A 15,878-nucleotide genomic window follows, 5' to 3' on the forward strand; every position below is an offset into this window, starting at 1 on the left:
CAAACTTTTATTTGAAATATCCCTAATGTCAATGGAAAGAGAAGTTTTATCCCTGGACCTGAGGATAAAGCCCAAAGAAAACATTTGTTACCTTTAAAATGTGTTAGGTTAAACCATATGCAGTTGCCATTTTTATAGGTCAAAAATGGTTGAATAGGGCTTCCCTGGTGGCGCAGTGGTTGAGAATCTGCCTGCCAATGCAGGGGACATGGGTTCGAGCCCTGGTCTGGGAAGATCCCACATGCCGCGGAGCAACTAGGCCCGTGAGCCACAACTACTGAGCCTGCGCTTCTGGAGCCCATGCTCTGCAACAAGAGAGGCCGCGATAGTGAGAGGCCCACGCACTGCGATGAAGAGTTGCCCCCGCTTGCCACAACTAGAGAAAGCCCTCGCACAGAAACGAAGACACAACACAGCCAAAAATAAATAAATAAATTTAAAAAAAAAAGGCTGAATATTGGCAATTGCATAAAGTCCAATATAAGAATTTTACTTTCTATTTACAACATACATGTGTTTATTTTCATCTAAAGATAGAATTTTAAGTTCCTTATCTTTGAGTAGAATTTGTGGACCAGGAAGGTATGTCGTGTTCAGCTGGTGATTTGAGTACCCTCTGGCAGTTTGAAGGTGGGAGAAAAGCAGCAAACTTCTCAGAGACACCAAGCTAGGTAACTTAAGAACCACCAGGGAGGGGCTGGCTTGATTCAAAATCAAACCTGATGGTGGGGTTTGCAGGATGGTAAGAGATCTGGGTATAAGAATGAGCAGAATAAAGTCCCTCTAAATAATCTGATCCCCTAGTTATTTTAGTCTTGTCACCTCCATAGCGCTGAGTGCCCTGTGTCAACCATTCCTAGGAAAATTTAGAGACACCCCATCTGGAGTTTTTGGACACAAAAGGTATACTCATAGCAGCCAGGAACATCTATTTTGTCTGATTGCTTCTGTGTGTGTGTGTGTGTGTGTGTGTGTGTGTGTGTGTGAATGTAAGTGTGGCAGAGTAATTTCCGCGGGTGGAAATTGGATCATGATTTATTGGAATAATGAAAGCAAAGGATAGAAAGCAAAGGGTTAGAAATCAACACTAACTCTGGACACTAGCTCCACGTACTTTGCAAGATGCCAGAGACTTTCCATCTTTCCTGAATAATTTTTCTTAGCTAATATCTGTTCCCTATTCTTTTTTGGTAGTAAAACATTTAAAATCAGAGCTCTGGTGGCTTGTCCAAGGGATAGAGTGGGAAGTGGTGGGAACCTTTAGAAAGGGAGAGACAGTAGTTCTTTGAGGTCTAAGGCATTGAAGATGAAAAAGATCCTGGGTCTGAGGACTTACTATGAGAAAAAAACATGTAGCAGGGGGAGGTTTCCTGAAAAACCCTATAAGGGCATGAATACTTCTCCCAGATACTCTGGTCATAAAAGTGAAAGTACATCCACAAGCACATGGATGTTGCTGGCTGTGTGGGTAAGAGCCTCTGAGACTAAGAAGGCAGACCTTTACAGGAAAGAGCAGAGCATATGCTTACACAGACTCTTGGCTCCAACATCCACAGGTACCAATGTCCACAAAAGAATAGAGAAGGGCAGCCTCATGAAAGGAGAAAAAGATGATCTGAAACCCAGCTAGTAAGAGAAGAAATCAGTCACTGATTTCCTCTTAAAGATCCAAATTAATTCAGGAAGTGGGTTTTTCTATTTCCCAGAGTCATCTGTCAAATTTTTCCACCCAAATCTTACAGGAGGGGACCACATCAAGAAAATATTTTATCTATTCCAGAGCCAGTCCAAACATTAAGTATTAAAGTCCTTATTTTATTTCAGAATGAGTTCTTCTTGATTCTTGGGTAAAATTCGATACTTCTCCTTTAATACATTTTCTTGGTCACTACCAGGACTTTAGAAAGAGCTCTCATTTGATTTTTAAAAGATAATTAGCAAACTGGATATCTCTACAAAAGTAATTTTTTACCTCAGCAAAAGGGTGTAATCAGCAGATAATTCACTCCTGTGGCTTTTCATTAGCTAACTCTCCCTTAGGGCAATTTAGAGGTTGAGGCCCTTCTCATCCACTCTCTTAGCTGATGTTAGAATTACGGCAGCATTTCGCCAGGCAAAGAAAAAAAAAGAAACAAAAAAACAAACAAGCAAACAAAAGACAACTCTCACCAAAACTAATCTTTGTCATTAAGGTAGATGTCATTTATTGAGTGTCTCATATGTTATTCATTTTAGGTATATTATTTAATCCTCTCAACAACCCTATGAGTCAGAGCTCATTTCTATGTGAACAGGAAAAAAACCAGGTTTGGGGATGTTAAGTAATTTCCCACAAATCACACAGTTACTAAATGGCAAAGTTGTCACGGTCTTTGTGACTCCAAAGTCCATGACGTTTCTTCTCTGGCCTTAGAGCATCCTTCTTCTTTAATCTCACACGTAGGATTAAAAAATCTCAAGCATCATTATGGCTCTGGGGATTAAGAGCATCTAAGAGGAAATGCAAATGCTTAATTTCCAAGGGAAATACAGGACCCCAAGGCTACAGTGGTTTCCATAATTTTTTAAATGCAAAAATAATCTTATCCAGAACCGACTTATAAAGTAGAAGCACATTGTGTTAATGTCTATTTATACGGTAAATCCAAATGTGTAGCATTTGCTTGGTATAAAGAAATGAGCTGTCTTTATAAATATGAAAATTTGAAATTAGGAGTAAAGATGGCATTTTCATTTTTTATCAGCTTGACTATTAATGAAATACTAAATATTTGCACACCCCCTAAAGCACCTTCTGAAAATTATTACTTTAGAATCTTTCCTTCTTCTCTTCAAAATGTACAATCTTCTCCTAAGAACCAGAAACTTGGGGAATGAGAAAGGAACTCTGCTCTGAAGAGCTCATGTTTTAATCAAAAGAGAAATAGCATGATCACAGATAATGTAAGGATGAAAAGTGTCAATTGACGTACAAAATATTATGGGGGTTTGGAGCAGAAGTGATATTCTGCCTGGGTGTGGGGGGTGGGGATCTTGGTAGACTTTGGAAAAGAGGTAGATTGTCAAGAGTGAAGGGAATAATACATCCTGTGATCAAGAGAATGGCTTTTAGATGGAGAGAAAGACATGATGATGGAGGAGGAAAAGGGCAGATGGTAGAGCGAAAGGATAATCTGAGTTGTGCATGGGGGAGAGTTGTGATGTTATGACTGGACAGGAGAGTTGGCATCAGGTGGTAAAGTCTGTGAATGTCTTTCCGAGGAAGTGCAGCTTCTATGCTATAGGTAATGGAGGCCATGAAAAAGGTTTTGAGCTGGGAATCAAAGACAACCAAACTGTCCTTTTCATGAGGTTAGTCTGACAGCAGGCTCCGGTGGAAACGGATCGAAGGAGGGAGAGCCGATTGTCAAGGAGAACAACAAATATGCTCATCATGACTCCAGTAAGAGGGGTCATTCTGGGGGAAGGATTCTTCATGATGAGGGCAGGAGACAAGGTCCAAAGCTATGGGATGGGAGGAGTAAGGATACAGAGATGTCCTGAGGTGCTGGGTTGAATAGTGTTCCTCCAAAATTCACATCCACCTGGCACCCATGATTGTGACCTTATTTGGAATAAGGCCTTTGCAGATCTAATTAAGTTAAGATGAGGTCATATTGGATTAGGTGGGGTCCTAAATCCAATGACTGTTGCCCTTACAAGGACAAGAGAGATTTGGAGACATGAAAAGACAGATACACAGAGGGAAGAAGGCCATGTAACAATGTAGGTAGAGATTAAAGTGATGTTGTTTCATGCCAAGGAACACCAAGGATTATTGGCAACCATCAGTAGCTAGGAAGAGGCAAGGAATGATCCTTCCCTAGAGCTTTCAGAGAGCTATGCTCTGTGGACACCTTGAGTTTGGACTTCTAGCCCCTAGAACCATGAGAGAATAAATTTCTGTTGTTTTAAGCCATCAACTGTGTGGTAATTTGTTACAGCAGCTCTAGGAAACTAATCCACCTGGTAAACCTTAGAGCGAATGATGATGATCACCCTCAGGGTCAAGGAGAGATTTATAAAAACTCAATGTACTAAAAAGGAGAGAGCACCTTTCTATGACAAATTCCATAGTGGGCCTTTGTCAGTAGCACAGAGATAAACAAGGTATTGCATCTAACTCAAGAATCTTACATACTAATTGATGGGAGATCGTGAATAATCAATAAAAAGAGACTGTAATCATGGGAACAGATGAAGAAACTGACCCTCAGTGGAGAGAACGGATATACTAAAATCCACAGTGCTATCAAGTGGCAGTAATGGGCTTGAATCCATCTCTCCTGCCTCCTAACTTAGTTCTGAAGACAGATTTTCACGGGAGAGAAAAGCGAAGAGGAGGAGCATGGCAGAGTGGAGGAAGAGGCTTAGAAAAAGGAGGCTGGAGCTCTTCAAGAATCAGCCCCTGCTTTTTTTTTTTTTTCTTTTAATTCTGTCCCAAAATAGAAACATGGTCATCTGCTCGCAGATTCCCAATCCCCAGGCCCCAAACTCCCCTAGTGTCTGAGAGTGTTGTCCTATTTCTTTTAAATCTCCAAAGAATGACAATGACTTCATTGCTTTGACCATTTTAATCTCAGCTGCTGAAAGAATGAAACTTAGAATAAGTAGGTCACCACAAGTTCATAACAAATGTGTCGAGTGTTTCAGAAGCTTTAGGCTTAGAGAAAAACTAGAAGTCCTAGCCAATGGAGATAACCACTACCTTGGGAAAGGCATATGATATGTGTTCTCATCATACAGTAATATTACAAACTGTTCGGATTTGGGGGAAAAAAACACCATGCTGGTCATTTAAGTTCATCTGTCCTTCTTTTAGGAAGGACTAACATATGAACCATCCCAGAAAGAAGAGATCTGGTTGACCAAGACATGTCTTAGAGTCTGGTCAAAGGACATGCTTACTGGTTTCTACACTTGTACAAATACTGAAGATGGAAAAGCCTTCCCTTATGTATTTGGAGAACTGAAGTAGGACTTTGGTAGCTATTGTCTCACTTAATTCTCAAAGCAGCCTTAAAGATCTCAGTCGACCTTTTCATTTGAGAGATGTTAAAGCTGATCCCCCAGAGAGGGGAAATGACTGGCTAAAAGTAAATTAACACAAGAGGAAATGACCTGAAAAACACTTGGAGACATGTTTGGCTTAATTAGTCACTAAAGAAATAGAAAACAAAGCAATCTAGTGACACTACTTCACATCTATCGAGTCACCAAAAATTCAATATTTTATATATAATTTTATTTTATCTCGATGATCAGGCAAGGAAAGAGGCACATTCATCCACTGAAGATATAGTAAATGTGTTAAATTGATAAGATTCTTTTCAAAGGCAATCTGCTAATTTAAACCATGAGTCATAAAAATGGTCCTAACCTGTGACCCAGTAGTGTAATCCTTACATCCTAAAGATTTGTAAATTTTAAAAGATGAACATTATTTGTTCAAAGATTTTTAGAAGTGTGATTCAGAATTCGAGACCTCTAAGATCATGCTGTCTGAGCTCTTTCAAAAACATGTGAGCAAATGGAGACCCATAGAGAAATGATTATCCAAGTTTCTGAGCCAGGGTTGGAATCTAAGATTTCTGTCCAAGAATCCTTCTGTTATGCTCTGAGGCATTTCAGCGAAAAGCTAAATACAACCCAGATCACCCCAAATCAAAGAGCTAGTTTAACATATTGTTAAGAGCCTGGCTTTCTGGGTTCAAATCGTGGCTCTACCAGTTACTGGCTAAGTGGTTTAGGGCAGGTACTTAATCTCTGTGTTCCATCAGCCAAACCAGTGCAATAAGAGAATCCCTTATATATTCCACCATTGCTGCCCCACCAGGTTTATGCAGGCTCTGACTGACTCCGTGACTTTGTGCAGGCAAACTACAGAGTACCTAGCCTTAAGCCCTCAGAGTACCTAGCCTTAAGCCCTTAATGCCTCAAGAGGCATTAAGCCTGGCTCTTGTCACCTACCCCAAGGCTTCCCTGCTGATACTCAAGTGTGACATGTGCCAGCCCCAAAGTGTGTGGCAATAAAAAGTCTCATGGGACAGATGGGAACTGGTGGATAAACAGTTCCTCCTTCCTCCCCCTGTATGACCATCTCAGATGCAATTTGTGCAGCTTTTTGCAGTATGGTCTTATGGGAAGACCGTCTTGTTAGACGGAGCAATTGATCACACTCGATGGTAACCAGCTTGATAACGCACCTTCAAATGGACTCTCCCCGCTTCCTTACCTCATTTCACTTTTCCCTCACTCCTGCTTCCTTGGGATTGCACCCTGAATAAAGTAGTCTATGGAACCCTTGGCTTCAGGCTCTACTTTCTTTTGAAGTCAGGCTAAGATAGATGGTACCCACCTTGGAGGGTTAAAAGGAGGAAACATTAAATGAGTACAAATAGGTAAAGTGCTTAGAACCGTGCCTGACATTATAGTAATTACTTTGTAAGTATGAGCTATTTCTATCTACTGCATCACTGTGTAGCTCTGTAAAATGGCACATATTTAGATGGTGCTGCTATATGGAAAAATGTATGTGAAACAATGGTAAGCAAAAAACCACACTAGGAAGAAAGCATCACATGGATTATAACTCTATAAAAATTATATATACCCCCTGATGGTAGAAGGGATGACATGGAGTTGGAATTGTGACTCTATAATGCGGAAGAGGTGCTATGTTTATGTTTCCCCAGAGGTGGTTATTTATCCAAAGTGGAGTTTAAATAAACAGAATGGACACAGTCTCTTGGAGACTCTGCAAACACCTCTGCTCAGAAATTCAATCCAGTGCTTATAACTCCTCATAGTTGGAAAACCCTTCCATGCAGGTCTTTTCTTTTTTATACTGCAGTTTCAAGCCAATTTCCTATAATTCACTGTTTCTGAAGATTGGAAACCATGAGGCAGTTGCTGTGATGAAACAACTACCCGCGAACAGGGGTCTCTGTTTCTACTTTTCATAGGGCTGTGACACAGCAGGCTCCTGTCCCCGACTCAGGGACCAGTCTCCTCGGTAGTGGGTTCCTCGGCAAGTCATCAGTTCAACGGCAGACTGACTTCTCCCCTCTCAGTCCCCTTGCAGTCTAGGCTAGGAAATGGTGATATGCAAATTATGAGGATTGAAGCCCTGAACTTGGCTTCTTTAGAATCTCATTCACATCACCCTTGCACAGAGAACAGGTTAATGTGAGCAGGGAACATGTTTCTGTGGGGATGGGGATTGGGGACACTCATTCTACTCCCTTTCCCCATTTGTTTGTCTGGGAGCCCAGGTCTGTCTTTGGTCACATGACCCATCTTGGTTTAAACTCTCTAATGGTTTCCCAAGGCACTTAGAGTTAAACCCAACTTCTTGTCTCAGTTACAAAGCCTTTCCTCAACCTGCTCCTGTTACCTCTCCGTCCTTATTTTACACCTCTCTCCCTGGCTCACCCCCTCCTAGCTCTACCAGTCATTTTTTTGTTTCTTAAATGCATCAAGCTTGTCTTCACCTAAGGCTCTTCAGACTAAGAGCCCAGAATACTCTTTCCCTCGATGTTCACCCATTCAATTTCCTCTTGTCATTCAGACCTCTCAAGAGAAGCATTCCCCTGCCATGTGGTCTAAGATACCTGAGTCACTCTTTTACGCATGGCCCAATTGCAGTTCTTTGGAGAATAGCCAGCCAGTGTTGTTCTCGTGTTGTTATTCTTTTACCATTTGGCATAAACCTCACAGGAGGGAGAACCATGTGTGTCCTGTTCTCCTGTTCTTCCTCAGAGCCTATAGTGGTGCCCAACACAGCGCACTCGATAAATATATGGCCTGAATGTATAATATGTACTAAGTGTGTTTGGCAGGAATTTCCTGGTGGTTCAGGCAGAGGAAAAGCTGCAAATGACAGCCTTTCTTCTCTCTCTTGAGCTGGAAAGTAGGCCAGGTACATTGCTTTTCTACCCCTTTGTACACCAAAAAATATGTTATTAACACCTTCCAGGTGGCAAAGAAAAGGAGGGCACCAAGGCTGATCCACCTGTGCCTTGCAGTTTGTTGGCTCAGAATAGGAACTGGCTGAAGAATCACACACAGCTCCAGATTTAAAGAAAGACTTACTATAAAACTATAGGAATTCAGACAGTGTGGTATAGACTGGTGATAGGACAGGCACATTCATCAATGGAACAGAACAGAGAGCCCAGAAACACCCATACAAATATGGCCAATTGATTTTGACAAAGTTCCAAAGGCAATTCAGTGAAGAAAGAATGGTCTTTTCCACAAACGATGATGGAAGAATTGCACATCCATAAGCAGAAACATGAACTTTGACCTAAACCTCATACCTTATACAAAAGAAAACTCAAAATGAATCGTAGAGCTAAATATAAAACATGTAACTATAAAACCATTAGAAGAAGTCAGGATATTTTTTTTGACCTGGAGTTAGGTAGAGTCCTTTTTATTGTGCTTAAAAATAACACAAATGTGTTATCTTACGTTTCTGGAGGTCGAAATCTGGGTTTCACTGGGCAGAAATCAAGGTGTCAGCAGGGTTGCAGTGCTTCTGGAAGCTCTAGGGAAGAAACTGTTTCCATGCCTTTTCCAGCTTCTAGAAGATTCCTTGGCTTGTGACCCCCTTACTCCATCCTCAAAGCCAGCACTGTAGCATCTTCCAATCTCTCTCTCTCTTTCTCTCTGCCCCTGCCCCTTCAGTCAGAGAGTTCATTTGTCAACATGACACCAAACGCATGATCCATAAAAAAAATCGATACATAAATAAATTGGACTTCATCAAAATAAAAAACTCATACTTTGTGAAAGACACTATTAAGATAATGAAAGACAAGTGAATGAACGAAAATATTTGTAAATCTTATCCCTGACAAAATACTTTTATGTAGACTAGTAAAGAACTCTTAAAACTCAAATGTAAGAAAACAAACAACTTAATTTTAAAAATGGGCAAAAAACTTGAACAAACACTTTGCTAGAGAGGAAATATGGATGACAAATAAGCATATAAAGGGATGCAATAGGAAAATGAAAATGAAATCTCCATGAGCTTACCATTGCACACCTATTAGAATGGCTAAAAATTTTTTTAAATTTACAAAAACAACTAACACTACCAAGTCTTGATGACGATGTAGAAAAACTGGAACTCGCTTGCGTTGTTGGAGAGAAGGCAAAAATGAGGCAGCCATTCTGGACAATAGTTTGGCTGTTTCTTATAAGATTAAGCTTACCATGTAACTCAACAACCCCACTCCTAGGTGTTTACCCTAAGGAGATGAAAACTTATGTTCACACGAAAACCTGTTCATAAATGTTTATAACAACTCTATTCATAACCACCTCAAACTGAACATAATCTAAATTTCTTGCAACAGAAGAATGGATAAACAAATGCAATATATACATACAATGGAAAACTACTCAGCAGTAAAAAGAAACAGACAGGGAAGCAACAACATGGATAAAGCTCAAAAGCATTATAGTGAGTGAAAGATGCCCATTTGAAAGTTTCTAGGATGCATGATTCCATTTATATCACAATCTCAAAAAGACAAGCCTATAGTGACAGAGACCAAATCAGTAAGTGCAGAGGTCTGCGTGGAAAGAGGGTACGGCTGCGAACATGAGGGAGTTTTTCAGGGCAATGGAACTGTTCTGTATACTGATTGACTGTGGTAGTGGTTATATGAATCTATGCATGTGTTGGAATTCATGAAACTGTGCACCAAGAAGGTCAGTTTCATTATATGTTAGTTAAAAAAATTAAATTAAGAAAAATGTGAACTGATACTGAGACCTTGAATCCAGATTCCATTGCTTTCTGGGTGTGCTATATTGGACCAGGTACTTTCTTTAAACCCCAGTTTTCTCATTACCTCAAATACATATATGAGTATCCACGTTTCATAGGGGTGTTTGGTGAACTGAATGAGGCAATGCATATAAAGTTGTGTGTGCAGTGGCCCTATAGTGAGCACACAATAAACATTAGCTGTTAATATAGGGTCTCAATTTTCAGAAAATAAATCTTTAGAGGATGTTGCACAGCATGGTAAAAAGAACATGAGCTTTGTGGACAGTCAGACTTAGCTCTGAAGTACTTATCATCTTGGACAAGTTAATCACCCTCTCTGAACTTCAGCTTCCTAATCCTAAAAACAAGTATAATAATATTCACTTTATAATATTGTGGTAAGCATAACAATTAATATATGTAGAATACCTGGAACTTAGTTGGTGCTCAATAAATGATAGCTGTAATTATGATTTAGAGTGTTTCAATAAGTAAAACATAATGTCCCCTGACAGTGAAAAATTATGCTTACAAATGGATAATCTGCAATGATTAATTATGCAACCAAAGAAAGAGCTGATGTTATGCAAATGTTCTAGTTTGTACTGGACTGGCCGTTCATACATATTTTCCTATTCATAGCCAAAATATTAATTGGTTGAAATGAACACTGTTGCATTCTAATGAGCTCTTAAAAGGGCAAAAAGATTTTTCTAGCACAATGCAGAATAGATTTTCTGATAGTTTGTATTTTTCCATTTTGTTATTTTATTTTGCAAATGGAGTCCACAGTTCTATAAAGTGACCTTCATTTTATAATACTTTCCAAATCTCATCTCATGGGTGTGTTTCAAAGTAAAGTAGGATCCAAAGGAACCTAGAGTCAGCTAGTGGCTTCTATGGGCTAGGTGTCCAGAGACAAGCCGAAACTCTTCTGGACTGATGATTTTCTAGGTTGCTCTCATAGTCATTATTACTGTTGGTATCACTGTCGTATCACCAACATCATCCGCCAAGCTCAGGTTATTAAGAAATCACTCTTTGGTTCTATAACACCTCCAATCTTCCTGAATATTATTTGTCTTTTTTAAATTATTATTATTTTTACTTTCTTCCTTTGTTCATTGATCCATGAAAAGGGAAACTGTTGTTTTAAGGAGATAACTCCCGCACATTCAAAGAAATGAAGTCACTCTGTCAGCCAGGAGTATAAAAACACACCTTCAGCCAAAGACATTTCTCATGTTAGATTATTTTTCAATGTTAATAAAAATGTTCTGAAATGGGTGATATGGTTTTATTGTTGCTTATGACATTATGGAGGTTACTGATGGGGAGGGAAGAACAGAGTACTTGAAGCACGAAGCTGGAAAAGATCTTAGAAATTCTAGCCTAGTATCTTTATTCCATCCATGGGGAAAACGGAACTCTAGAGAAGAGCATCGTGGGCACGTGTGACCTACAAGTGACAGGCTGAGTCAGGATGGGAACACAGGTGTCCTGCCCACAGGATGGGCTAGTGGGCTCTATCATCAACTCTCCAACAACAGCCCTCCCTGTTTTCTTTTCTATTCTTTAACCCTAGTTTTGCAGAATTTACTTAATTTATAGTCACTGGTTCATAGAATACTATCTATCATCATTAGTCCATGCAAAGGCTCTCTCTTATTTTTTACATTTTCTCCTTCATTCACAGCTGTCATTTCTAGTCCTTTCTCTCCCTTAGATGCTCATTCTACTGTATTTGTTATTTTCTTAGCTACGCAAATACTGTATTATGTATGTATTTTACTTAATTATTTTGAGCTATAAATCTTCATTCAACATTATGCTTTTGGGCTATGTGGTTATATATTTATTTGGTTAAATAACTCTGACCATAGCCTACTATTCCAGAGTATTAACTACATTTTAATTATCTATTCTCCTCTGTGGATTGTAGGTAACTTCTATTTTCAATACTGCAAGCAACGCAACAATTAACCTCCTCTTATGTATCCCTTAGTGAACTCATGGGAGAAATTCTCTAGGTACACCCATTAGTGGGATTATAGGGTCATAGGATACATCATTCTTAATTTGACTAAGCATTGCCAGATTCCCTTCCACAAGGCCATACATTTTACACTAAAACCAGCAATTCCTGATTTTTCCCATCTCCTCAAATCCTTGTCAACATTTGCTAGTATCTTCCCTTCTTATTTTGCCATTTTGGTGGGTGTAAAGTGGAATTGCATTGCTATAGTTTGCATTCTTCTGATTATTAACATCTTTTCCTTTCATTCTTAAATGACCTACTTAAGGTCTTTCGTTTTTACCAATTACCGTTTCATATCCTCTGAGTACTTTTCTATTTGTTTTTCTGTTTCTTTTTTTGTTGATTTGTAGGAGTTCCTTACATAGTCTAGATATTCATCCCTTGACTGTTAACAGATGTCACAAATACATTCTTCCAGTCTGTCCTCAGTCTATTGTGTCTTTTACTGAGCTGAAATTCTTAATTTTGATGGAGTCAAATTCATCAACTTTTAGCTTTATGGTTTGTCCTTTGGGATGTCCCTTTGGAAGACTTTCTTTACCTTTCACAAAAATATCCTACATATTCTTTTGGCAGCTTTATAGTTTTATCTTTAGCATTTAGGTCCTTAATCTACCTGAAGCCCGTGTTTGAATATGGTATAAGGTAGGGATACAGTTTTATATTTCTTCATATAATACTACTATTCCAGTTTTCCTACTGCCATCTAAGCAATCCATTCTTTCACCTCCATTCCACTCCAGTCTCATTTGAAATGCTTTAGGATCTAAATATTTTCCACTAAATCCAGAAGATTTCCTGAACCATAGATACATTTGCTAAATTCTGAGAAGAATAGTGCTCAACCTAATTAGATATTTTATTGGCAACGGAGGCCAAGATCCAGGAGTCAGGATGCAGAGTTTAAAGTCTCCAGAGTCTATTAACAGCATTGTAAGACTCAGCCTATTGCAATAATGGAGCCTGCAATTCAACAGGAAAGCACAACCTTTCATGACTACAGATAAGACGACTAGACCTAATGGAATGCTATGAACTGGTTTGGAGGTGCTGGCCAATCTTGAATCCTCTCTGGACATCAGCTGTCTCAATTAGGAAATGACTTTTATTTGATGTAGCAGACTGCCAAACAGAATTTTATGTGAGGAGTTTTTGAAGCTAAAGAAATTTTTAGAAAAACCACTGGTATAGATGGTCTCATGAGTTTCTCTAGATTTTCCTGATAGGGTACCACCTCTCCACTGAACTTTAGTTATCATCCATTATTAATATGAACTCATCTTTAGTTTTATCTCTAAGTTGGCTATTCAGAACAATGGGTAAGAACCACTATAGTATCCTGTGCTTTGCATATTGAGGGTCAATAAATACTTGATGAGCAAAAGGAGGTTGATGATATCAGGTGAACGGAAAGGGTCATTTTCATTTTTTACTGTCAGTAAACCATGGAGGAGAAGGGTAAAAAAAATTTTTTTAGGTGAATCGGTAATTTGTCTTTTTTCTTTACAAATTAAATAACACTGAGATACTTTCTGAGAATGTTGCATTAAATGAACTCAATTTTATGAAGGTTAATGTTAGAAAGGTTTCCCATGGCTACCCAAAGATGTTTGTTGTGCCAGGCTTCTTCACTTTACTTACATGTGTATCAAAATCACTTGAGTCAGGCCGGGATGCAGCTGTTTTTGGAACAGATGATGGGGTGTGTGTGTGTGTGTGTGTGTGTGTGTGTGTGTGTGCGTGTTGTTTGGAGGAAAGGAGTTCTGTTTAACAGTTGTATGGTCATAGGAATTTGGAAAGAAATGAAACTTCAACCCGAGCGGGGCACCATCTCCCAGAGGGAAATGAGGAAGGTTGTTGAGAAAATGTGGTTTCAGTTCGCGAAAAGCCTGCTGTAAACATTTGGATTCCTGGCAACAAGTCAAGATTTATTCTTCAGCATGATACCTTGGGATCTTGAATCCTCATCAAATTCTTAATGAAATCTGTAGCCAGCTGGGTAGCTTAGTAGAAGGGCCCAGTTCTGCCCTTAGACATCTGTGGAGAGAAGCCACCAAAGGCAGGAAAAGGAGCTCAATTCTTGGGATAAAAAGAAGGAAGGAAGACTTGTGCAGGAAGCCTTCTTCAGAGACTGTCAGAAGCCAAATTCTTGGACATACTGTATCTCCAGCCACTGAGGACTATTTCCCTTGAAAGAGTTTGGCAGATGTTTGGCATCTCAGTTACTATGGCAGATGGAGAAATGGAACCAACCGGGAGGCACTGAACAGGCCAAGGGACTGTTCCGAGCCTGTAGTGAAGGCTCCGTATGGAGATCTGAAACCAATGTGGCGAAAGGTCAGTTAAATAATTCCTATCTACTGATTTGTATGAAATGTTTTGCTGAGGGTATGAAAAGGAGGGCTCCAGTTTCACCGTCTCAGAGCCATTGGATCTGGAAGAGTTAAGGCTTCTTCTGAAGGGATATCAACCTTCTTCTGAAGGGATATTACAGGAGCCCGAGGCAGGCATGATTCCTCTGCTTCCCAACCTTTACTCAAATCCAACAAATTATCTTCTGCCTAAAACGCTGCCTCAATGTGCTTAATCGTTCATTCATTTACTCAGTGTGTACTGAACACCTACTGTGCATCAGGCACTGTGACGGGAGCCGGGGAATCAGTGGGGATATGGGCTGTGCCCTCAAGAGGCTCACATGGGTTATAGAGGCAGATAAGGAAACCTGCCATTGAAGGATTTCTACACAACAGGGGAATAAGTGACAGAGCAGGTGCGGAGGCAGTTGCATATGCTGTGCGTGCGCATCAAACTCTGGCAGCCTAAGTTCACGTCCCAGCTCTGCCATTTACTGCTGTGTCATTTGGAGCAAGTTACTTCACCTTGCTGTATCATAGTCTCCTCACCTGTAAAATGGGGGTAATGCCAACCTCACAGATTTGTGTGTGGATTTATGAGTGAATACATGTGAAGTGTTTAGAACAGCACTTAGCATGTAGTATGGGCTCAATCGAGGTTAGTAGTGGCCGTGCTTTAGGTATGAAGGGAGCACAGAAGAGGAGCATTAACTCATCTCGGAAGCAGGTGGTGACCTACATTTATTCACAAAATCGAGATGTATAGAAACAACTTTTCTTGTGGGCGAAACTACTTGCAGAGATCCGGAACCTCTTTACCAGACCACAGTATGTTCTTCCATGAGAATGATCAGAAGGAGCCCTCAGAGAACTGAAAGGCCACGGATGTTTTCGCTTTTGTTTTTGTTTTTTATTTCAGCTGTACCTCTGACATTGCTCTCTTCTTCAGTTCTCAGCTGAGTCCAGCAGTTTCTGGGCAGGATGAGGAAGAAACAGAGACTGACACTTCCCCACCAAGCCAAAGGGAAATGAGTGATTCACCCCAGCAACATGGAGTCTGAAAGGGGATTTCTCTTTTCACCTGAAGGAAATTGGGCAGGAAAAATAGGCTAAAAACTATTCCCCAATCTAGGCAGCTCTTGGAAAATAATTTATTCATTTCAAATTTCTACGAACTTTATTCAGTACTTACTGCATACAGGAAACTGTGGGTTACAGGATAAGAGCCTGTATTTATTGATTGCCCCCCTGTGTGCCAAGCACTGTAGAAAGTACCTTATGTATCTAATCTAATGCTCACAACACATCCTCATGAGGTAGGTTCATTTTGATTTGCAGCAAGAAATTGAAACCTAAAGAGGTTAACTAATACCTTGTCCAAGGTTATACAGCAAGGTAGGAAAAGGCGCAGAGATTTGAATTTGGGCAGAACGAGCTGAGCACCCAGATGCCTAACTGCTATGTTTCCCTGTCTCAACATGATATAATACAGTCCATGAGGAGCTCTCACTCTTGTGAAGGAGACAGATAATTAATATACAGTGTAATCCCTGCTCCATAAAGGTGTGAACAGAGCACTGTGGGAACTCAGAAGAGGGAATGAATTACTCTGCCTGGAAGAATCAGTTTCAGCTGTAATCAGCAAAGTACTTAAGAC

Source organism: Balaenoptera musculus, chromosome 4, assembly GCF_009873245.2.
Source record: "Balaenoptera musculus isolate JJ_BM4_2016_0621 chromosome 4, mBalMus1.pri.v3, whole genome shotgun sequence".
In the NCBI taxonomy this organism is placed as follows: domain Eukaryota; kingdom Metazoa; phylum Chordata; class Mammalia; order Artiodactyla; family Balaenopteridae; genus Balaenoptera; species Balaenoptera musculus.